Source organism: Anolis carolinensis, chromosome 4, assembly GCF_035594765.1.
Source record: "Anolis carolinensis isolate JA03-04 chromosome 4, rAnoCar3.1.pri, whole genome shotgun sequence".
NCBI classification, from domain to species: Eukaryota; Metazoa; Chordata; class Lepidosauria; order Squamata; family Dactyloidae; genus Anolis; species Anolis carolinensis.
This window is the reverse complement of record NC_085844.1, coordinates 194,051,845-194,077,961: the sequence shown is the minus strand read 5'-3', so window position 1 is coordinate 194,077,961 and position 26,117 is coordinate 194,051,845.

Genomic DNA, 26,117 nt, shown 5'->3' with positions numbered 1-26,117 from the left:
TTTTTACTATTATTAGTGTGTTTATCATGTCAGAAGCGACTTGCAAGTCGCTTCTGGTGTGAGAGAATTAGCAGAGATGTTGCCCAGGGGATGTCCAGATGAGTTGCTGGGAGACTTTTGTCATGTCTCCTCAAGCTAGAGCTGACAGATTGGAGCTCACCCCATCTTGCGGATTCGAACTGGCAACCTTCAGGTTAGCAACCAAACCTTCAGGTCAGCAGTTCAGCTGGCACAAGGATTTAACCCATTGCGCCACCACAGCTCCATTATTATTATTATTATTATTATTATTATTATTATTGACACAACGACGTTGTATGACACAGCAAACAGGATAGACATGCTGGATTTCATTTCACAAAACCACAAGTCGAACACTTCCCAAGTGTCTAGGACTGTGTGATGTATTTTCGGATGATGCGTGCAGATCCCAGCAGGGTGGCCTTTTGCAGTTGGCAGATCGTAATTTTGTCAATATCTATTGTTTCCAAATGCCAGCTGAGATCTTTTGGCACGGCACCCAGTGTGCCCATCACCACCGGGACCACCTGCACTGGTTTCTGCCAGAGTCTTTGAAGTTCAATCTTGAGGTCCTGATAGCGGCTGAGTTTTTCCTGTTGTTTTTCGGCAATGCGACTGTCACCTGGGATGGCAACATCAATTATCCAAACCTTGTTCTTTTCCACAACTGTGATGTCTGGTGTGTTGTGTTCCAGAACTTTGTCAGTCTGGATTCGGAAGTCCCACAGTATCTTTGCGTGTTCATTTTCCACGATCTTTGCTGGTTTGTGATCCCACCAGTTCTTTGCTGCTGGCAGGTGGTACTTGAGGCATAAGTTCCAATGGATCATTTGGGCCACACAGTTGTGCCTCTGTTTGTAGTCTGTCTGTGCAATTTTCTTACAGCAGCTGAGGATATGATCAATGGTTTCGTCAGCTTCCTAGAACAGTCTGCATTTTGGGTTATCAGCTGATTTTTAGATCTTGGCCTTAATTGCATTTGTTCTAGGCAGATAGAGCCGGTCAACATCACTGCGAGGGTGCAGTGAATGATGAATGGTCATGAGTTTTCTTGTTTTTCTGTCCAAATTGTCCAATTCCGCCTGTGTCCAATTTATAATGCCAGCAGTATATCTTGTGACAGGTATGGCCCAGGGGTTTATGGCCTTGATGGTGTTGCCTCCATTGAGCTTGCTTTTGAGAATTTTTCTGACCCTTTGTGTGTATTCTTTGCTGACCACAGTTTTCACATGTTCATGCTCGATGTTATCCAGCTGTAATATGCCCAGATATTTATAGGCCTCTGGCTGGTGACACTTTATTGTTTGGCCATTGGGCATATTTATGCCCTCACTTTCAATGATTTTTCCCTTTTTCAATGCCACTGTCGAACATTTGTCCAAACCAAACTCCATGTTGATATCAGTGCTAAAAATTCGGACAGTGTTGGTCAGAGACTGGATTTCAGTTTGTGTTTTCCCATATAGCTTCAGGTCATCTATGTACATGAAATGTGAAATTTTGTGAGAATTCTTAGATGTTTGGTAGCCGAGGTTTGTTTTTTGTAAGATTGTTGACAGAGGGATCATGGCAATAATGAAAAGCAGAGGGGACAATGAATCTCCCTGGAAAATTCCTCTTCTGATGTTGACAAGTCCATAGCTTTCATTTCCAACAAACAGTTCAGTTTTCCAGTGCTCCATCATGTTTTCAATGAAGGTGCCAACGTTTTTACTAATCCCGATGGCGTCCAGGCACTTGATGATCCAGCTGTGTGGGAGTGAGTCAAAGGCCTTTTTGTAGTCAATCCACGTCATGTGAAGATTAGCTTTTCGGCTCTTACAGTTCTCCAGAATCATTTTGTTAATCAATAACTGGTCTTTTGTGCCCCTGCTTTTCCGTTTGTTGCCTTTCTGTTCATCTGGCAAGATGTTTTTTTCTTCAAGATAGTCTTGAATTCTGTCAGCTATGATGTCAGTCAGTAGTTTAAACATAGTGGGCAGACATGTTATTGGCCTGTAGTTTCCTGGTGCTGCTCCTTTTGCTGGATCCTTTTGTATCAGGTATGTTCTTCCAGTTGTTAGCCATTCACTGATACTTCCTTTCTGCAGCATCTCATTGAATTGTTGGGCCATTTTTCCATGTAAACTAATCAGATGTTTAAGCCAAAATCCATGAAGTTGATCACTACCAAGCGATGTCCAGTTCTTGACTTTTTGCACTCGTTTGCTGATCATTCCAGTTGTTATTTCCATCTGTTCCATTTTGTTCTGTGAGAATTTTCCTTCAAACTCCTTTATCCACACAGCGTTTTTGTTGTAGTTCTTATTATTTTCCCAAAGCTCTTTCCAGAACTTCGTTGTTGCAGTTTTCTCTGGCTTTATGGTTACTGTGTCTGTTGTTTGGTTCAGACTCTGATAGAACCATCTTTGGTCTGATTGAAACAGTTGATTTTTTCTGTACTGGATGATTCTGGCTTCATATCTTTCAATTTTTCTGGCTGTTGCTATAATTTGTTCTTTCACAATTTCCAAAGCTTCTTCAATTTTTCTGGTGTTCAGCCAGTACTTTCTGATCAGGTATTGCTTGATTTTGTCATTCTTCAGTTTCTTCTCTTTCATATTTTTGAGGTTACTTGCATCTGATCTAAGTTTCTTGATTTTCAGCTCTAGTCTGACCTTCCACTTTGGTTTTCCAGTCGATTTTCTTTGGGGCTGCCTTGGTTGTAGGAGCCCAAGCTCTTCTGTTACTATCACTGCTGCACTGTAGGCATACTGGTTTATTTGTTCAATTGATGTGATCTGGACAGTGGAGAGTACTGCATTCACATCTTTCATGAGAGGCGCCAGGTGTCTCTTGGGCACTGTTTTTAGAGTTGGGAGCCGCTTTCTTATTGCATTTGCTGCAGCATGAGCCATGATCTTATCCTTGAGCTCTTGTTGTTTTGCTGTCAATGTTCCTGGTCATTCAACAAGTGTTTCAAGTGCTGGTTCATCAAATTCTTGCAAAAGCTCCACACTTTCTTCTGGTCCAATCTGTTTCACCATTCCAAGTGTTGCTGGAGTCACTGCTGCTGTCTGTGCTGTGGTCTGATGGTAATTTGCTTTGCAGATTTTCTGGAATTTTTCTGGATTATTATTATTATTATTATTATTATTATTATTATTATTCATAATAGTAATTGTCAGGGCCGTAGCCAGAAAAAAATTTCGGGAGGGGCTTTGAAAATTTCGGGAGGGGGGGTTGAACCCCTACCCCCCCCCCGCTACAGGCCTGGTAATCGTAGTATTTAGATACTGCTTCTTCTCTCCCAAAGCAGAGTCAAAATGGCTAACACTAAAAATCATACAACATGTAAATTAAAGCCCAAAGCATACAAATAGTAAAATAGATTTAAGCACAGGACGTATTAAAAATACATAGTTATATAATTGCTGCTTGATAAGGATGGTGAAGTTGTAGTCCAAAACCTCTGGAATGTTCCAGATTGGAGAGAGTGGGCAAATTGATAAGATTTATCTTATGCTTGTTTATGTCCTCACTAACTGTTGAATTCTTTCTTTCCAACTCTGATCCATACTTTGTCTCCATCTTTCCCTTCTTCCACCTTTTTGTTTTGAATTGTCAGGACCCTGGCGGCTGGGCACCAATAACCTTACACAGAGGCCAGTCTCTATCTAATATCTTTATTAAAGAAATATATAAAATCAATAAAAACAAGTGAAGAATATAGTTCAGAAGCAGACCTTTCAAATGAGGTCAAATATAGTCCAAAAATGTATTGTCCAATAAATGATATTAGAGTTCAAAGTTTTAATCCACTTGATCGAAACACACACTTTGCCAAGCAATAGTGTGGGGAAATAACAGAGTCTTAGAGTCCAATGAGGCTTGACAACAAGGCTGGAAATAAACTTGATTCTTGGCTAGATCCGTGACTGGAGACAAGGCAAACATGAAGCATGAAGCAGAGTCCGTGGTAAAACCGTGAGATAGGGCAAGGCTTGAAGCTTGATCCGGGAAGCAAGGAACTGGGATTACGAAGTCCACACACGATCTCTCTCCTCAAGCTGATCAATTGACTCCGCAAAGAATCCCTCGCGCCAAACACCTATATTGGGTCTCGTTTTTCCGCCAACAGAACTCTTTCCCTAGAGAACGAGAAGCGAAACCCAACTCTGTCCAGATGCATGACTCCTTTGAATTTCCCAAGGGAAGCAGACCTAATCAGCCATTTGTTTGGCAGCGATTCTTAGACTTCTCCGATTAGCTTCCCTGACTCCCTTGTCTTTAGAATAAAATTCCTTCCTGGGGAACGGAGGGGAGTACTGCCCAGGGCCTGGTTTACTGAATTCTTGTGGGCAAACATCAACATCCTGCAGGTGAAGAGACTCCAGTTCTTGTTGAACCGGCGAAAACCCCATGTTTTCATCTTCATCTGCCACAATAGTACTAGGAACAGGACTACAAGGCCCATGAGTCATCACATGAATAAACAATAATTAGACAAGGGGAGATTTAGCCAATATTTAGTTACTGCAACAGTGGCAAGAACCATACATTTCAAAAAATTAAGGTACTTCTCATATGTCCCGTTAGGGCAGGGGTGTCAAATTTATTTTCATCAAAAGCCACATCAGCCTCATGATTGCCTTCAAAGGGCTATTGAATCCATGGATACAGAGGGACAACTTTGACTTTTTTAACATAGTGATTTGTGCTCTTTAGTTTTTACTTGGTTTGTGTCCCCAAATGTTATTGAATGACAGTTACACCATGTGGACTGGGGATAATGGGAATTGCAATTCTCTGAAGTTGGAAAAACATTAAAGGACATTTTAGATTTAGACACCATATCCACAAACTTTGTATCTAAATTCAAACCCCATTTTCCTGCCTAAACAGAACAAGTTGCAGCCTTCCAGATGTTACTGTGTCACAACTCCCATCAGCTCTAGTCATGATGTCCCATGATAAGGAATACAGGAGTTGTAGTCTAGCATCCGGAGGACCACATAAAATGACATGGCAGACATGTGGTCTAGGGCAAGTAACCAATAGGGCTCTTGTTTTTTCTCTTTTAGGGTGCTTTGAACCGCTTAGCTGACAACCAGTAACTTCCTGGCATATGTATGCAAAGGGCTATTGCACCTTATAAAATGAAAGAACAAAGTTTCTGTAACATAAGCTTCCATAGATTATTTTTACTACTTCCATGGTCGGATACATGAAATACCTTGTAATAGACCTTTATAGACTGACTGTGTATGTGAATATCCATAGTATACCTATAATATTACATAACCAGACTGTCCCGACATATGTGTAGTATTAGTGGTCAGAAAGTTAGGTTTTGTTCCAAAAATCCTTGGTTTCGGCCTCATTTCTTCCAAGAGCTAATTGGTGGCTTCAAGTGTGTTAAATGTTAACCACCAGCATCCCATTTATAAAATAGGATCAACAGAAACCTACCCCCTTTGCATAATTTTGCAAAAATTGATAAAAAATAATTATCATAAAGTATCTATTGTTTCGGAGCCTCCGGTGGCTCAGTGTGTTAAAGCGCTGAGCTGCTGAACTTGCAGACCGAAAGGTCCCAGCTACAAATCCAGGGAGTGGAGTGAGCGCCCGCTGTTAGCTCCAGCTTCTGTCAACCTAGCAGTTCAAAAACATGCAAATGTGAGTAGATGAATAGGTACCACTCCTGTGGGAAGGTAATGGCGTTCCATGCAGTCATGCTGGCCACATGACCTTGGAGGTGTCTATGGACAGCGCCGGCTCTTCAGCTTAGAAATGGAGATGAACACCAACCCCCAGAGTCGGACACGACTGGACTTAACGTCAGGGGAAACCTTTACCTTTACCTATCTATTGTTTATATTAAAAATGTTATGTAAATGATCAGTTGTCACTGGGCCACATAATAAAGTAGATATCACTGCCCAAAGAATGATTTGAAACATTGAATTTTCCTCCAATATCATTATTTGTGTAGTGGAGGGTTGGTATAAAACACAAATAAACCACAAAACTTTTCCTCTTTAAGGAGGTATTTAAAGAAGTAAGAATTAGGTGAACATTTCGATGTTGCTAGAGAAATACCTGACAATTTGTGCTTGCCTAAAGCAATCATAAGCATCTTTATGCAAGAGTGCCAGGTACAATAGAACATAAATGCTAGGCGGTTGGCATAAATGGAGTTGCCAGAGCAACAAATGGAGCTGAAACCGAGGGGTTCTGTGCAAAAGGCAAAGCAGTTTTTTTTTGTCAGTTTTGTTTTTCTAGTTAATTCAGCAAAGCAGCAACCATTTCAACAACTGTGGTCCCAGTGTTAAGTGCTCTGGAAGAAATTGCCTTAAACAGGCTTATAATAGCACAGTTCCATAAGGCAATGCTGCTTGGAACATGGTGCATTATCCAATGATACGTCACTGATTCTTGGATAGTATCTGAATAACCATTACTTCAAAACTTCAGTCAGAGAACCAAGATTTTTCTGATGTTGGTGACAGTTTCTCATACTGAAATCTGGAGTCATGTGAACCATAGCTCCATTGGAGAGCATATCCTTTGCATGCCCAAAAGTCCAAGTTTCAGTTCCTAATATCTCATAGAAGGACTAGGAACCAGGTCTGTCTAAATCTCTGAAGACTCAGTTCCAGATAGTAATGAAACACATATCTGCCTGTGTTTCTTGAGAGAGAGAGAGAGACAGACAGACAGACAGACAGAAGGTGCTATTCCAAAGGCCAAACTGAGATGTGAACCAGGTTTGAAGGCAAAATAAACAGAGGTCAGTAGAGACTGCACTCTCAAATAAATGACATAAAGCATACAGAGACGTACAGAGCATTTTATCCACTTTAACAGCCATTCAAAATACCCATGCCCTCCCCTGATTGGCTGAAAAGCTGGCCCAGCTTTGATCTGGGCTCCTGTTAACTGGGAATTCTTCCTGGTGTCACTGTAGGAGTTCCCCCTATGGCAGGAAAAAGGAACAGTTGCCATTGGATAGTTTAAAGTCCAAGTCTGTTTAATGTCCGCCCCCATGAGAGGCGGGAAACCAAGAATGTGGTGATGTCAAAATGTAAATATTCCTGTGATTGACTTAATGTTCAGTCCCGGTAAACACATGGGGTAGTCTGGAAAACACAAAAAGGTGATTGGAATAACTTGATGGGATATTGGGCTGGTCTCGCTCGCAGCATATCCACTGATCCATATCAGCCGATAGTCCCAATCTCATCAGTGGAAGCCAGGAATATTCCCAATGCATTTAAGATAATTTATCAATGGAAAAGAGATTTCTGAATGGAAAGGAGTTTTGGTTCACAGAAAATAGAGCTTATGCCATCACAGCAATAAGATTCGGGTGCCTTAAGTCTTGCATACATTAGGCAGTTTTAGCCCATTTCCTTTCCCAAATCATAGGGTTAAGCAAGACAACTTTCGGATCCGGATTTTTAGTAACACTTTAAAGGTTAATTTCATTTCATATAGTTTATACAATTTCATAAAGTCAGATTTCATAAACCAGGGGAGAGATAGCTGGCCAGACTTTCTCAGAATTGCAGAAGAACAGTCTCTCAACATTGTGAAAATGGTTGAAAAATAAAAATCCATTCATTTTTAATTCCTCTTTGTCTGTTCTGTCTAATTATGTGGGACATTAATTTCTCAATAACAGGAAGAGATAACTTTGTAGAAAATGAACGTTTATGTGCACTTCTCAAGAGAGATTGGTACTTTGCAAAAAAATTAGGAAAGATGATGGACATATACACAGTTTTTTTTATACAAAAACACAGTTTCTTGTGCAGGAAACATATCTTTTTTTGGTGGTGGTGGTGGTGGTGGTGGTGGTGGATGTGGGTTGGGGAGAATGTATATGCCAAACAACATCCTGAAAGAAATCACAAATTGTTAAGATGGTTGGTACTATGGTATTTTTTATGTGTGTTTGTGTTTAGACTCCTAAGCAAGAAAAAAAAATTACTGTGTGGGAAATGGATAGTGGTTAATACTTTTTCCATCCCTAGTTTGATATTAGCAAGGTCTTGGGGAAAAATATGGATCCAGGTCAGAGCTATATGCCTAGTCTGCTGGAATATAGGAAAGTTAGATACTTTGAGAAAGCAGGATGTGATTTTTCAGTTTTAATAAATACATTCCAAAAATTAACTGTAAGAATCACTATGTGGTAATTATTTTCACTGATCATTTTATATCGTATAGTATGAATCAAAGGTGAAATCAAACACCAGGAAATTTCACCAGAGGTGGAAGATGAATCAGTCAAGTATTATGTGTTTGTGGTTTCTTTCATGCTATTTGTGACCCTCAGTTGTTTTGTTATATCTCCTATAAGTTGTATGACTATGAGTTGGAGCAAAGGGAGATTCCTTCAGGCCAGTTTATTTCCTTTTTTTATCCTCTTGAAAACATGTAGGTATGACCTACGTACTAAGGTTGGCCCCATCTATTTCCAGAAAAAGACTAAGGGGGAAAAGAGAAATGTCATTCTTTGTTTATTTTTCATTTAATTGTATATATATTTTTCCTGGTACTGTGCCATCCAGTCATACTAATTCCATTGTTTTGCCTATGTAATAAAATCTGTTTTGAATAGCATTTGTTATAGCGGTTGTGAAATTCTGGTTTTTCTCATTCGGCCAGTTGCGTATGTTTAAGACTTTGCTATGTCATCTGTTGTCAAGAGGGGAAGAGGCTGGAAATTGGCAGGAAATCCAAGGCAAATGAGCATTTGAACTCAATATAGAACTGTATATTTTCTGGTAAGTATAGACAAGTCTGTGATATTCACTTTTTTCCACATTTGAATATCTGTCCTGCATATGAATACTTTTTGGCAAATTCCAATCAGTATTTTCAAATAAAAACAAACTGAAATTAGATTTGCATCCATCTGTGCTTACCATATTCAAATTCCCAATGGAGAGACCTGTATCTTACTTGCCTTAGTGGTAGGCAGGGCCAGCCCTACCACTGAGGCCACGTGACGACGCCGCCTCGGGCGCAGGTCCCGGGGGGCGCCGTCAGGCTGGGCGGGAGGCGGGGCACCGCTCTGACGGTGCCCCGCCGCCCGACCAGTGCGCCCTGGCCTTGTGGCTCCCTTTTTTGCCGCCCGGGGAGGGAAGGAAGGATCCCCTCCTCCCCTCCCCGGGCGGCGAAGCCTTTCTCTTTCGCCGCCCGGGGAGGGAAGGAAGGATCCCCTCCTCCCCTCCCCGGGCGGCGAAGCCTGTCTCTTTCGCCGCCCGGGGAGGGAAGGAAGGATCCCCTCCTCCCCTCCCCGGGCGGCGAAGCCTGTCTCTTTCGCCGCCCGGGGAGGGAAGGAAAGATCCCCTCCTCCCCTCCCCGGGCGGCGAAGCCTGTCTCTTTCGCCGCCCGGGGAGGGAAGGAAAGATCCCCTCCTCCCCTCCCCGGGCGGCGAAGCCTTTCTCTTTCGCTGCCCGGGGAGGGAAGGAAGGATCCCCTCCTCCCCTCCCCGGGCGGCAAAGCCTGTCTCTTTCGCTGCCCGGGGAGGGAAGGAAGGATCCCCTCCTCCCCTCCCCGGGCGGCGAAGCCTGTCTCTTTCGCTGCCCGGGGAGGGAAGGAAAGATCCCCTCCTCCCCTCCCCGGGCGGCGAAGCCTGTCTCTTTCGCTGCCCGGGGAGGGAAGGAAAGATCCCCTCCTCCCCTCCCCGGGCGGCGAAGCCTGTCTCTTTCGCTGCCCGGGGAGGGAAGGAAAGATCCCCTCCTCCCCTCCCCGGGCGGCGAAGCCTGTCTCTTTCGCTGCCCGGGGAGGGAAGGAAAGATCCCCTCCTCCCCTCCCCGGGCGGCGAAGCCTTTCTCTTTCGCTGCCCAGGGAGGGAAGGAAAGATCCCCTCCTCCCCTCCCCGGGCGGCGAAGCCTGTCTCTTTCGCTGCCCGGGGTGGGAAGGAAGGATCCCCTCCTCCCCTCCCCGGGCGGCGAAGCTGGGCCAGGGCGAATAACATGGGAGGCGGGGCCAACCCTGGCCCCGCCTCCCACCCAGCGTGCCCTGGCCCCGCCTCCCACGCAGCGTGGGAGGCGCGGCCAGGGCACGCTGGGTGGGAGGCGGGGCCAGGGCTCAGGAGGCGGGGCCGGTGGGGGGCGCTTTTCAGCGCCCCCGCTTAATATTTAAATTTATCTCCGACCGGCCCTGGTGGTAGGAGATATCAGAAGAAAAATATGGGGCTAAATGCTGTTTTAGTCTTGACTATGGTAGACCCATTGGATCATTAGATTTACATGTTGACTGCACATTCAACATAGTGCTAATTGGGACCAATAGGATTCTACCTATGGTAGCCCTTATTTAGTACCATTAACTTGGTTGAACACTCAGTGCTAGAAACCCAGATTTTAAAGAAGTAAGCATCAAAAGCCATGAGCTCGATTGATGAATCTGTCTAGTGTATATACTCGTGAATAAGTCAAGGGAAGGTTAGAGGTCCAAAATTATGGATTTTAATATGACCAGTGCATAAGTCAAGGAGAACATGGCACACTAACTACCACTACAAAGACAAGTATCCACTGTTATAGTAATACAGAAATTTTTTTGAATGTCATACAGAAATGTCTTAACATTAACCAACACTGCCATTTTTTCCTGTCCAAGTATTCAAAAAAGTACATTGTCATGTTACTCAGAGAAGGGCAGTTGGAGAGGATGTAATAAATGTGATAGGATTCTAATGAATATTATCATACACTAATTATTGCTGTGGGCTTCTTAGGCAAGTTACAATAAAAGTATGAGCTGACCCTCAAAAAGAGTGGTTCTTAACCTGTGGGTCCCTTGATGTTTTGGCCTTCAACTCCGGAAATCCTAACAGCTGGTAAACTGGCTGTTGTAGGCCAAAACACCTGGGGACCCACAGGTTGAGAAGCACTGCTCTAAAGGGGTTTTCTGGGACAGAGATTGGGACATGGTAGGGCAATATCTTATCATCTTATCTGGACCTCTCCAGATACAGAACTGTCCTACTGATGTGATTTAGTAGGTTGAGGCAACTATTGATCCAGGAGTTGTTTTAGGATGCATTTAGGACCAGTAGCAAACCCAGGGTAGGTTGACCAACCATTTTAATCTGACTGATGATTCTCAGGAATTGCTCTGAAGGGATGCTCCGAAAGGCTCACCGTATGTCAAGCAAACTCTGATTCATAAACTACAGTCAAATTACCTGCATTGTCCCTAAAATCATTGCCAGAGGGAAGGCAGCTACAATCTGTAGCTTTGAATTTCATCCCCATAGCACAAATTCAGCCTTCCTAAATCATTGGAGACTGCAATCGGCTGGCAGGCTCCCAAAGCAGCATTTGAATTGATGCGCCATAAACCCTTTCGTTACAGTTCCCCTTCAGGCACAAAGAGAAAAACAAACACTCTCTTGGGATTAATTAAATTGCAGTGGAACTGAATATTTTTAAACCCTAGAAACGCAATCTGGCCCTGGACCCTTATTGTAAGAAGCATTTGCTGTGTGTACTTTTCACACACAAAGATTTCTCTGCTTTCTCCTCCTGGGTCATGAACGTTTACAGAAGGGAAGTTTTTGATGATGAGAGGATGGGCCATTTGGAAAGCTCTTTGCTTCAGTAGTTCTACAAAAGCCACTGCCCAGTGTCTAGAAAAGTCCCTTTTTGGATTTCATCTCTAAGAATTCCCCAGCAGTCTTGGCTACTTCTCATGTTGTGGACTGTGGGATTCTGTCAGTTTTAATGTGTGGTAGATTTTGAACACGTGATCTCACCAGAACAATCTCTATGGGGGCCTCACCACAAAGAGTCCAAAATGTAGCCAGATGAGTTGAGTTCTAATGAACAGGATCAGGTCTTTCCATCGCACAAATGGTTTAGCAACCAACGCACCAAGCCTCTGATGGCCACCTTTACCCCCAACTTCTCCTCCAAACACCACACTGTACTTACAGGGTGTACCTTATACATGAAATGAGTAAGCTAATCAGGGAAATCTGTTAAACCATTTAGGTTGACATCTAATCCACAAGAAATACATACATATCTTGCCACTAACTGAGCTTTCACTTGGTCATCAGAAACAGTCTTGTTCATCTAAAGTCCAAGTCTGGCGATGACACAGCTTCTTGTCTTTGCTCTTGTTTGATGGTTTCTTTGGCAGGGCTTGGATTAGATCAGTGGTTCCCAACCTTTTTTTGACCAGGGCCCATTTGACCAGGGACCACTTTGACCACTCTCCAACATTAGTACCAAAAGGTTTGGTTTGGTTACTTGGGGTGCTGAGCAACACTAGTAGCAACTAAAAGGGCTTTAAGTCTCAGAACAGCAACTCAAGCTAGTAGACAATTACACAGTAAGCAAGAAGGTAGATGTAAAACAGAGCTCTGAAAGGGGAAAGAGAGCAGTTACATGACTACTTTCATGTGTTTTTTAAAAATAATATTTCAAAAACTATTAAAGATAATTACATGGGGTAAAAAGCAATTGAAACTACAAAATAATATCTATAATTGTGTTCAAATTTCACAAAAATGTTGATTAGAATAAGAGATACAGCATTTAGAAAGTTCTCTTATGTATATATTTTCATTTTAAATTGGAATATCTAAAAATCAAAATCTATGATCCACACATATTATTACAATGGTAGGAATTACATAAAAATACCTTTAATCTGATACTTAGTTATTAAAATATTTGATAGTTTAGGAGAAATTACAGTATTAACTTTTAAAGCACAAATTATCGTAGTTGTTAAATACCTGGAAACATCGTAAGTTGTATTTAAATGTAAGTTTTTCTTATGGAGTTTAACCTGGGAAGTCTGTTTCTGATGTTAGTTTTGGTGGATTATGTAGTCTTTACATCAAAAATATTGATTGAACATCTGCAATGTCAAAACTTGGGCGCTTTCATTATGTTGGCTATTGCTGCTATTACAATTTAAATTGGCGGAAAGGTAAGTAATGATAGTGTGAATAAATTATCAAAATTAGGTTGAGCTAATGTGTGCAGTTCTGGAGGAACTCTAATTTTTGCTTCTCATTGCCTTAGTTGGAGGAAAATTCTGAGAGTGCCTTGAACCGAAAGAAGATCAAAGTAGTCCATACTCCAGGAAATAATGCCTGACTGCTCACTGGAGGGAAGGATATTAGAGGCAAAGATGAAGTACTTTGGCCACATAATGATAAGGCAGGAAAGCTTAGAGCAGACAATGATGCTGGGGAAAACGGAAGAAAAAAGGAAGAGGGGCCGACCAAGGGCAAGATGGCTGGATGAGATCCTTGAAGTGATTGGCTTGAGCTTGAAAGAGCTGGGGGTGGCAATAGCCGACAGGGAGCTCTGGCGTGGGATGGTCCATAAGGTCATGAAGAGTCAGAAGTGACTGAACGAATAAACAAAAAGGCTTAGCATGGGTTTTGGTTAATCAATTAAAATTCCTGAGTAAACCACGTTTTTTTCAACCTGAAAAATAGGGTGGGTAGGGGGTTGGGTAGTTTGAACCCGTTACACACACACACCCCTTGGCTATGGACTTGTTTGTAAGACAATCATATTCAGCCACAAGTGATTGCCGATGATGACCCCTGGCAGCAGGCTTTTTTTCTGTTGAGAATAGTTTCTGGATGTTACATTACCTTATGATAGTATGTTAGATTAAATGACTACCAAAACAATGCTCATTCTGAGCACAGCAGCTCTTTGTTGAGCTGTAACCTATCCAAAAGCCCCAGGGTATTTTCAGCCTGTCTGTTTCCCACTTGCAAATTTTTCCTTGTTTTTTGGCTGAGTTCCACTAACTGTTGCAGAAAACCTTCCAGTAGCAATTTACGAAGGCAGACAGGAAGGAGGTGTTTATTTTATGTGGTAGATTTCTCCCATTATATGATATCTTAAGTTTCCACATTTAAAGGCGCACCTGCATTTCTATTCATAAACTGTGATAAAGTTATCTTTGCTTAGATGGGGTACAAGTGAAGGAGCTGCAAAATTATGCACCAAGTTTGCACGTAGTGACTCCTGTTGAGAATACCTGGTATTGTAAGAGCAACCACTCAATCTATTTTTTCACATAGCACTTTTTGCACAGAGTAGGTTTTGAACACTCATTTGATATGCTTGCACAGAACTTTACAACGTCATCGTTATGCTCCATTAGATGGACCACAGCCAAATGAGTATATGTTTAACTTGGTAGCTTAAAGGTCCTTTCTCTCCCTCTGCCACTGCTTTTGATACAAACCAGCAATTTGCAGTGGCCACAAAATTTGATTCAGACCCTATTTCTGACATTGGCTCACACTGAGGTTCTAAAATGTGGAGGCTTGTGCCTGAATACGGTTCCATTTTTCCTGATACAGGCAATCCCCAAGTTATGGACAAGTAGGATTGTCCTTAAATTGAATTTGTATGTAAGTTGGAACACGTACATTTTAAAGTAAAACTCCAGCTTAGATATCTATCTCTCCCTCTCCCTCTCCCTTTCCCTCTCTCTCTGAGCTTTGGATAGCATAGGGAAGGGTTAATACCCCTGTGGTGTTTATTTTGCTGAGATTTCACCTCACTTTCTGTGTCTGTAAGAACTGGATTGTGAAAAAATTGTCTTGTTGTGGAAACAAGGATTGGTGAGAAAGCTTCAGTGGAGACACCTTTTCCTATGATAACTTTCATGAGTGAATTTCCTTTCATCGGGATAGATTTCTATCACTTCCTATTGTCTCAGCCCCGTTCTTAACTTTTAATATGTAAGTCAGATGTTTGTAACTTGGGGACTGCCTGTGGTCTTAAAATTAGCTATGCGAGCATTTTAAAATCACGCATTTGAAAGACAGTCAGCTAGAAGAATATTGAACAAAGATCTCCCATGACACCTTAACCCAGGATCTATTTTAGGATGTGTTTGCTTCAGAATTCAGTCTATTTCTGACCAAGTCTCATGTAGATTGTCCTACATAAGATGCCCTCATAAATTGTATAACAATATAATGTTTGGGTACATAATTAATTGCACGTGTCTGAGCAGGTATAGGTGAATCAATCTGTCTTTCTCCAGTCTGTGTCACTTTCACATGTTTATCATAAATCTGTTTCCTTCAATGTCCTTAACTGTGAATAAACAGAAGCAAACATAATGATATAAAATGCATGTTTTCGTATGCAACTTCCCAAAACATAAATCTCTGTACACAACCTTTTCCAATGTATGCATTTATGTACACAACTTTCTTTAATATAGTCATTTTACACTGCTTTGCCTAATATAGATATTTATGCATCCAGCTTTCCTAAATATGCATATTTCCATAGGCAGCTCTTGAGATGAGGACTGCACTGTAAAATGCAGATTATGGTAGAGTGTGAATCTGTGTTTCAGGATCCTTCCTGACATAAGGAAAACCGAGCAGAAACAGGTTAAACTAACCTGATTCTGCTTGGTTTGGCATCCCCACTCCAAAACCAATCTCTGGGTTTTCCCTTGGGGGATGGCTACATGGCAGACTGGATCAAATAAAGATTTTACCAAGGATGCCATCCAACAAACCTTTTGGGCCCCAAAACTTACCAGATATGGCCTGACAGCTACAGAGCCTCTCCGGTGAGTCCTCCTGAGTGGAGGAAATGGTGCTTTAGGAAATCCCTCCTTCCCCCCTCCTGGCCCACTATTTCCACCACTCAGGAGGACTCTCCAAAGAGGCTCTGTGGCTGCCAGGCCATCTCTTGTAAATCTTGGGGCTCAAATGGGTGGCTGGGAGAAAGGTGTTGGGTGCCTTCTTGCACCTTTGGGCTCCACGATCCCAAAAGTCCAAGATGGTTGTATAGATTTACCCCCAAGATCGTGTGATGTGGTCCCATGAATCAATCCACGCAGGACCAACAGCTGGTATGATTCGGACCTTAGTTTAAGGTCCAAATCTTACCAGGTGTTTAATTAATGCAGAGTAAACTGGTAAAAACCTGTTTACTTCACATTAATTTGTTTTTATTGGAGGTGTCATTTGGACGCCTCTGATAAAAGCGAGACAGGTCTCACATGAAAGGTCTGTCTGGAAGGGCCCTTAGTCTTCACATTGATTCTGTAACTGTGAAATTGATCTGTTTTCTAAACTCGTGAAGGGACTAAAATCCCCTCCCTTACATGTATAATACAGACTACTATGGTGGAAACTCCTTGTAATTTAATCAATGGTTGACATACATAGAGAGTTAGGTACTAGGCTGTTACCTCCTCCCAGCTTAGTTTCTCTTATTCCTGGTAATCCTCAAGCCTCTTTCTGTATTTTCAAAAACTGAATAAATTCTTTGGCCAAAGTGACAGAGAAATGCAAAGAAAATATAAAGCAAACAACAGAAAGCCACAATGGCAGAAATTATCTGTAGACTTTCAAATCAAAAACAAATTTGCTAGGTCAACTAGGTAATAATCCTTTGCACATGGCTGTCCTGATGATTTTAGGAGAAGATTTATTATGGGACAAAAGCAAACTGTCCACATGTACGAGTTCAACTTCATTTTAACAAGGTGGTTAATGGCAGTGATCAGAAAACACTTTTAAAAAACAAATCAGCATTATTTAAGTTCATCAGATAGCAACTGATTGTACTGATACAAATCAATTATCATATGAATTGAGTTCTCATGAGATGTTGAGAGGGTTCCTCAGATTGTTTGGATTTGAGAAAATTTATGACTTTAGTCAGTCTCCCATCCTATTTATCCTTTTCCAGTGGGATGGAAGATAAATGACTTTATCATGGATGAACTGATGGATGACATAGTTTGATTCCTTTGTACGAGGACATGGTGATCAAACCAATGAAGGACTCATCTTCATTTGCCACTTATGAATCTACCACGTGGAATAAAAACCTCACAGTTCATACAGGGACAAAGCCAAATGCAATGTATGCTGGCCACTTGTTTTTACAGAACATGACTAGAAGAACAACCTGGCTGCTCCTTTCAAACACTGAGTTAAGGCAAAGTTACCAGGTTCTAGCATACAGAAGCCCAGACCTTCTCTTGCCACGTGTGTAAAGGTTGACTTGGATCATAAAGTACTCTTCAAAATGAGAAAGGGAAAAAAGCAGACCGCAGTGACAAAGGAGGCAATCTAGAGAAAAATTGCTACTCCCTGATAAGATAACATTGAGGTGGTTCAAAAGAGAGGCTGAAACCCCTTTAAAGTTAGTGATAGCATGGGAATGTATCTGGAGTACTTATGCCAACGCTTGTGAAACCTTAATGTGTAGGCATCCTTTAATTTTAATAGAAAAACAATGTTTTGATTGTGTGCTTATCTATCTTGTGGCTTTCCAGTGGAAAGAAATCAGTGAAGAAAAAGGAGACCTTTCCTCTCTTGGATCAACCACAGCTTGAACTATTGACGGGGAAGGTATTTTTTCTAACTAGGTCTTGGGCTGCTAAGTGGCACTTTAACATTCTAAAACAAACAGGGTTGGCTGTTTCCTCTCTGATAACAAAGCAGCATTTACTTAGTAGTACACTGGCTTTTTTCAATGCAGTCCACAGATCAGCTCTACTTGGAAGCTGGAGATCATCTGCCGTCTTTCCAAATGACAGGCAATTCAGGCTTGCTTGATAATTCAGGAAATTATTCTTAGGGATAGACTAGAACCTGTTTTTATGAGGCTGCACAAACCTTATATCATCAGTGGAAAAAGGGACCTACATCAATTGTCAGATTGGTGCTCTCTTCCCTTTAACCTCCAGATAAGGGTATCACCCAGAAACTAACTCTAGATGGTTCCCCACTCCTCCATAGCCGGTTTTGGGAATGTATGGGGAGATTGCAGTAGAAAGGGGAGATCGATCCTCTGTTTCTGTTACTGGAAGCATTTATGTTAAGAGATGCCCCCACCACTTGGATTGTGGACCAGGTTAACAGATGAAACAAGTAAAACATCGGGATATCTTTATTGTGTCCATGTCTCCATCTAGCTCACTTTTCCTCCTTTCAGCTGGCTACCTGCTAGAAATTCATAAGGAAGGAAAGACAGTGTCTATTTGCTATTTGTTGAACTGATGGTTTTGGAATGTGATTGATGGTTTGTGTATTGTTTGTTGATATATTGCTGATTGAAAGTTTGACTGAAATAGTCAGTAGGAACGGTGTGTCAACTTTGAATTTTGAAGGTCAAGAGTGGTTTACTATAGGAAGGCTTTCTGGAAGGTTATAGGAAATGAATATGCAGGAAACTCAGAGGAATAATGATCTTCCTTACCTATGTGATCTTCTGGGGAAATCGTTCAGTACGGTTCTGTATCAGATGGAGATACTGAACAAGAAAATTGACCATCTTTTTAAAGGAATTTCCCTAATTGTGAAAAACTTTACTCCTATAGACATTTCAACAACTGTACCAACCAGTTTTGTTAATACTGATGAGGAAACCAGTGCTTTGGAAGGCCAGGGAAGGAAGAGGCTGGAGGGGCAGAAGGTAGTCAATAGGATAGGATCTGAAGCTACTAAGGGAGGGGAGGGGTTTGTGCCTGGGGGAGAGGGAAAGGGGAGGGATGGTTGGAAGGAGACCAGCAGAGTCTTGCAGAGGACAAACAACTCTTTAACATCTGAATTGTTTGGACAATCTCTGGACACTCCCTGCAATTTTCAACATCTGCTACGAACAAACAATGTGGCAGTGGAAGTTTCAGACTCACTACTGAACAGAGGCAGATGGACATCTAAGAGAGCGGTCCAGATATCTCTATCGCAAATTCTATCTGTAAGCTGGTCGGAAGTGAAGATCAGGACTATTGACTGGCTTCATAGAGATTATCAATCCCGGAACCGCTCCTCGTGTCTTCTTATTGGACTGGAAGACAGATTGTTAGTGGAGGATTTGTTTGCACTTGGGCCCAAATTACAACAGTGGGGCATCACTCTTAGAAGGGTATTAGTAGACCCATTGATCCGCCCTTTGGTCACCGGGCTGAAATCTGATACACAAGATTCAATAATTTCCAACAATGGGGTTGAATGTTCGCCGGTGTTGGCCCCCCTCTCAGAGTTCCATTTCGAGACTCCCTCCCTAATTTCAAGTCCTGCCTGCTTCAACTCCCAATCCTGCCCACAAACGCTACCCTTGTTCAGTCCCCTCTCCATGTCAGATGACTCCATGTCAGATGACTCTTTCTCTCTCCTACCAGTGGAGATGGGCTCTTTCCCTAGACAAACAAATACATTTGGAGGCTCTCCATCTTTGGACAGCTGACTAATCCCTTCAGAAGGCAACCTCAATCAGCCAATCAACCAGGGGAAAGAGGGGTCACACGGGTGGGGCACCATCGAGGTGGTGTGGGGGAGGAGGAAGATCGGTCACTTGCTGCCCAGGGAGAAGCGCAACAGAGTTCTTGCGACCCTGGAGAGGAATAGGTGTGGTAGGTTCTGCTTTTGAACACCAGATCCGTCAACGGTAAGACAACTGTCATTCAGGATTTGATCCTGGATGAGGGGGCAGATCTGGCATGCATCACCGAGACGTGGTTGGACGAGCTGGGTGGAGTGAATCTCACCCAGCTGTGTCCACCGGGTTTCGGGATTGCATCAGCAGGCCAGGGCTGGGGGGCGGGGAGGAGGAGTCGCGGTGATCTTTCGGCAGTCCATTGCCCTGAGCAGATGCGCCGTTCCGCAAACTTCGAGGTTCGAGTGTGTCTTCTTGAAGGTGGGAGCCCGAGACAGCTTGGGGATTCTGCTGGTGTACCGTCCACCCCGCGACCCAGCAGTCTCTCTGTCTGAGCTAGCAGAAGTGGTCTCCAATTTGGCCCTGGTCTCCCAACAACTCATAGTTTTGGGAGACTTTAACATCCATGCCGAGACCACATTGACAGGTGCAGCTCAGGATTTCATGGTTGCCATGACGACCATGGGGCTGACTCAAGTTATATCTGGGCCCACACATCAGGCAGGACACACGCTGGACCTTGTCTTTATTGTGGACGGTGGGACAGTCAGAGTGGAAGAGCAAAACATCCTTCCATTGTCATGGTCTGACCATCATCTGATCGGTTTAAGTTTTGCCGTGTCTTCTAACCTCCGCAGGGGTGGTGGACCCATTAAGATGGTCCGCCCCAGGAGGCTGATGGATCCGGATGGACTTCTGAGGTCTCTTGGGGATCTTCCTTTTCTGGAGACTGGCGATCCTGTCGATGTCCTGGCTGATCGCTATAATAGTGAGCTGACAAGGGCACTTGACACGATCGCTCCCGAACGTCCCCTCTCGCTGCGTAGAGTCACGTCGACTCCTTGGTTCACTGAGGAGCTGGCTGTGATGAAGCGTGCAAGGAGGGGACTAGAGTGCATCTGGAGGAAATCTCAGGATGTGTCTGACCAAGCACGGGCTAAAGCCGCTATTAAGGCTTACTCCGTGGCTCTGCGAGCAGCCAGGAAAGCTTTCACGACTGCCCGCATAGCGTCTGCAGCCAACAGGCCATCGGAGTTGTTCCGAGTTGTTGGGGAGCTCCTGCGGCCTCCCGAGACCCAGGGGCTTCCTGATGACTTGGCAACTCGGTGCAGCGATTTCGTGCACCATTTTGCAGGCAAAGTTGCTCAGATACGCCGTGAGTTGGACTCCAGCTTAACTGTAGTTCCAGCGGAGGTAACCGAGGTACCTGTCTGTCCGATCTTGTGGGATTCTTTCTGGCTTGTTCTTCCTGATGACATGGAGGGGATTCTTGGGTCTGTGAGGGCGACCACTTGCGCTCTGGATCCTTGTCCTTCTTGGCTGGTTAAGCTGGCCAAAGATGGGTTGTTGGATTGGTTTGTGGCTATTATAAATGCCTCCTTGGGTCAGGGGTCAGTTCCATCCTGCTTTAAGCAGGCAGTAGTAAAACCATTACTAAAAAAGACCTCTTTAGACCCATCTGTATGTAACAACTACAGACCAATTTCCAACCTCCCATTTTTGGGCAAGGTTCTGGAGCGGGTGGTTGCCACGCAGCTCCAGGAGTTCCTTGATGACACTGATTTTCTGGACCGCTCGCAGTCTGGCTTCAGGCCTAGGCACAGTACTGAGACAGCTTTGGTCGCCTTGGTGGATGACCTCCGCAGGGAACTGGACAGGGGGAGTGTGACCCTGCTGGTTCTCTTGGACATCTCAGCGGCTTTCGATACCATCGACCATGGTATCCTTCTGGGGAGGCTCTCTGGGATGGGGCTCGGTGGCACGGTTCTGCTGTGGCTCCAGTCCTTCCTGGAGGGTCGTTCCCAGATGGTGAAGCTGGGGGACACCTGCTCGGACCCCTGGCCATTGACCTGTGGGGTCCCGCAAGGGTCTATTCTATCCCCCATGCTATTTAACATCTACATGAAACCGCTGGGAGAGGTCATCCGGAGTTTTGGAGGGTGTTGCCATCTCTACGCAGATGACACGCAAATCCACTACTCGTTCCCATCTGACTCCAAGGAAGCCCCTCGGATGCTGAACCAGTGCCTGGCCGCTGTGGCGGACTGGATGAGGAGGAACAAGCTGAGGATCAATCCTGACAAGACAGAGGCCCTCCTGGTCAGTCGCGCGTCGGATCGGGGTATTGGGTGGCAACCTGTGCTGGACGGGGTCGCACTCCCCCTGAAATCACAGGTCCGCAGTTTGGGGGTCCTCCTGGACTCAGCGCTGACACTTGAGGCGCAGGTGTCGGCGGTGGCCGGGAGGGCCTTCGCACAACTCAAACTTGTGCGCCAACTGCGACCATACCTCGTGAAGTCTGACTTGACCACGGTGGTGCATGCCTTAGTTACCTCTAGACTGGACTACTGTAATGCGCTCTACGTGGGGCTTCCCTTGAAGACGGCCCGGAAACTACAATTGGTCCAGCGCTCGGCTGCCAGGTTAATTACGGGGGCGAGTTACAGGGAGAGATCTACTCCCCTGTTCAAGGAGCTCCACTGGCTGCCTTTTATTTTCCGGTCCCAATTCAAGGTGTATACCATCACATATAAAGCCCTAAACGGTTTGGGACCCACCTACCTTCGTGACCGTATCTCCTACCACAAGCCTACACGATCCCTTCGCTCATCAGGGGAAGCTTTCCTGTCCCCACTCCCGATATCCCAGACCCGCCTTGTGGGAACAAGGGAGAGGGCCTTTTCTGCTGTGGCCCCCCGATTGTGGAATTCTCTGCCCATGGAGATTAGGCAAGCCCCCACATTAGCAGCATTCAAGAAAGACTTGAAAACATGGCTCTTTCGCTGCGCTTTTGGAGAGTAACCATTTTATATTTCTTTTCCATTGCTCCCCCTAATATCTATCCTCCAGAATACCCCACTCCCTTATGACCCTGTTCGCTGTGGTTTTTATTTTTATGTCCTTCTCACCCCGAGTTTTAACTTAATGTTCATGTGGTCTGCCCTTGTTTTTATTGTCTCCTTGTTTTATTTTGTAACTAGCTGTGCCCGGCCACGCGTTGCTGTGGCTTAGTCTGGTGGTGTTGGTCAGTCTACATTAGGTTGTATTTATGCTGTGACCTCCACCTTCTTTATACTCACATTAGTAGTAGTATTTGAAGTCTGTTACCTTCTTCAATTTTTGTGTTGATTGATAATTGCTTGAGATCCCTGTTGTCTTTGGTTTGTTGTTAGTTGTAATGTCTGATTCTGCTGAGTGCGGTTTATATTTTTATTGTGGTACAATAGTCCTTTTTTTGTTTTGCCTGTGTAGGTGTTTATTATTGTTGTTGTTGTGGTCATGAAGGTTGGATAAGTTAGATGCTACTGTATTTTTTTTGGAGGCCCAGTGTAGCACTGACTGGCCTCTCAGCCTCAGTGCCTGGCTGTTTCTTGCCTGTGATGGTGTTGATTCTTATTGTTGTTGTTGTCATTGTTATTATTGTAATTGTTTTTTTGGAGGCCAAGTGTGAATGTAGGGATTGGGGAGGTGGATGAGTTGTGTTGTCAAATTTTGTATTTGTTATAGTCACAATGCGTTGTTGTGAGTTTTGTGGGTCCGGATTGTGGTTTTGTGGTGTAGTTGTGTTGTTACAACCGGGAGAAAAGGCTTTTGTGTTGTGTTGTCAAGTTTTGTATTTCTGGGGCGTTGAGTTGTGTGCCAGGTTTTGTATTTTTGGGGCGTTTAGTTGTTTTGTTATAGTCACGATGCACTGTTGTGAGTTTTGTGGGTCCGGATTGTGGTTTTGTGGTGTGGTTGTGTTGTTACAATAGGGAGGGAATGCTTTTATGTTGTGTTGCCAAGTTTCATATTTCTGGGGCATTTAGTTGTGTTGTTATAGTCGTGATGCGTTGTTGTGAGTTTTGTGGGTCCAGTGTGGTTTTGTGGTGTGGTTGTGTTCTTACAACTGGGAGGCAAGGCTTTTGCGTTGTGTTGTCAAATTTTGTATTTCTGGGGCGTTTAGTTGTGTTATAGTCACAATGCGTTGTTGTGAGTTTTGTGGGTCCGGATTGTGGTTTTGTGGTGTGGTTGTGTTGTTGTAACCTGGAGGCAAGCATTTTGCATTGTGTTGCCAAATTTCGTATTTCTGGGATGTTTAGTTTTGTTGTTATAGTCACTGCGCAAACAACTTTATTATTTTATATATATAGATGGATATTATTTACTGTATTGTTTATTGTATTGTGTTGTGCTGTTCTTTTATATGCTGTTTACATTGTATTGTTTTGGGCATGGCCCCATGTAAGCCGCCCCGAGTCCCCATTGGGGAGATGGTGGTGGGGTATAAATAAAGTTTTATTATTATTATATTATTATTATTGTACAGACGTATACCCTTTCAATAGATGAAAGTCAGGGCATATGACCAGGCAACATCAGAGTGTAATGAAGATAGCAGGAACCTGGAGAGGCTGCAGCAGTTTGCTTAGTCTGAACCTACTGGGAGGGGAAAGATTCTCTTCTCCTCTCTTCCTACTCAGGGACCTTCTACACATTCCATAAAACCTGGAAGAAACTAGGATAACAGGGGTGGTGGCGGCAAAATGACGTTTTGCAAAAGAGCACGCGGAATCAGGTTAACAGTTAAAAAGCACATGTTTAAAAGGTGCACTTAAAACCTGATTCAATCCAAAAATATGTGCATGTTCACATGACTATGTATCCCTGCAGTCATGGAAAACAGGTGGCTTCCTTCATATATCCTGGTGTGGACTGCTCTGTGTCTGATCTTGCTGTCAGATCCCATGATTTTTAAACTTACTTATTTAATCCGAATTTTGATGCTGTATGGAAGCACCCTGAGTTAAATGAGTACAAACTACTTTTGCACTTTGAGCTTAGTTTGCAGCAGCTGAAGTAAGCTGAGGGCAAAGGGGGGAGGGGGAGAGGAAGGGTAAGGGAGATATTTTACAAGCACATGAAAAACTGGGAGAATAAGAGATTCATTGGGACTTAATTGCCAAATTGGGTCAGAAACAAAGGTTGCTAGCTCAGAGGTAGATTTGCTGTCTCAAGCTCTGAAAAATAGAATCCAAGAGATTATGGTTAATGGTCACTGAGAAACCTTTCATTGCTTTATTCAACTAGCTATTTTAAAAGTTTGTTCATGCTGGAAGTCACCACAATATCTTGTGGCTATTCATTCCTTGGCCGAATTGCCTGAACATGTACCTGCTGATCCTCTTGCCTGTTTCATATTGTCTTTGTTTTATGTACTGAACTAATGATTTATTTCCTTTTTTCCCATTGTACTTATGAGTTTATGAACCCATGTGCCTTCTTCTGCAGCCACTCTTCCTCCAGTCTAAGAAGCTACAACTTTCTATGTCTTTATGTCTCTGAATATTTTAATTAAATTTTAAAACATATTTTGTGCTCCTTTAAAATCCGTATGGGCACTATACTCCCGCCAAACAATGTTTTCCACGTTCTGAATTGATACCTCCAATCCATTTTCCTTCTTTTTAAAAACCTTTTCTCCAATTACTTAGTTTAGCAACACAATTTATTTATTTAATTGTTTATTTATTTAAACATTTCTACCTCATCTTGAATTGAAAAATCTCAGGGTGGTGTTCAATGAAATTGATTTAAACAATTTAATACAATTTAAAGTTTCAAAGAATGAAACATACAAGGGTTGAATGAAAAGTAATGCCTCCACCTTCATAATTCCTCAACAGACGGCAATACCGTTATGCGGCAGGTACTGGCTTGTTCAGTAGACTCTCTTCTACAGTTTCATTTGGCAGGAAGCCTTAGCATTGAACAGTTGTGTTGTTAAAGTGCAAAGTATGGAACCCTGCACAGATGGTTGGTCAATGCGACTTAAGCAACTTGCAGTCATTGAATTCTTGACAGCAGAAGGTGTCACCCCGAAGGAGATTCATCAGAGAATGCAAGCTGTTTGTGGTGATTGTGTTGATGTGAATATTGTGCATCATTGGGCAAGTAATTTTAAAGATGTTGAGGTGGGGACATCTGACTTGCGTGACAAACAGAGTTGGACATCCTCTGACAGCAACCACCGAGTTTCACAAGCAAAAGATTGACAGATTGACTCAAGATGATCGTCATATCACTTACAGAGAAATTTCAAGCATAATCGGCATTTCACAAAACATGTGGGTCACATTATTGCCTTGCTTGGCTATCGGAAGATCTGTGCACGATGGGTACCCAGGATGCTGACACCTGAAATGAAAGCGCATAGACTAGAAATTTGCCAGGAACTCCTCTTGTGTTACGAGAATGAAGGTGATGCCTTTCTCCTTTGGGGTGACACCTTCTGCTGTCAAGAATTCACTGCATTACATTTCATTCAACCCTCATATTAAATGTTACCAAACTAAAGTATAACTTCTCCATGTCTGTGCGGGATATATTCCCAGAATTAATACAGATATGTAAAACTCCTGGCCAATAGGAAACTATTATTTTCACTGGGATGAATGACAGAGGTCCTGAGAAGAGGATGTAGGTGGTACTGGAGGATATAAGTGAATAAGTAAACAATGGATCATTGAAACCATGTGTATTGGTTCTGTTGATACAAGGGTCATAGTGTATTTGGAATACTAATGAGCATTAAACAATATACAGGCAGTACCCGAGTTATAAACATACAACTTACAAATTACTCATAGTTAATATCATGGGTGAGACAACAGGAAGAGAGAGAAAACTACCCCTCAGAAGTGAAATCCA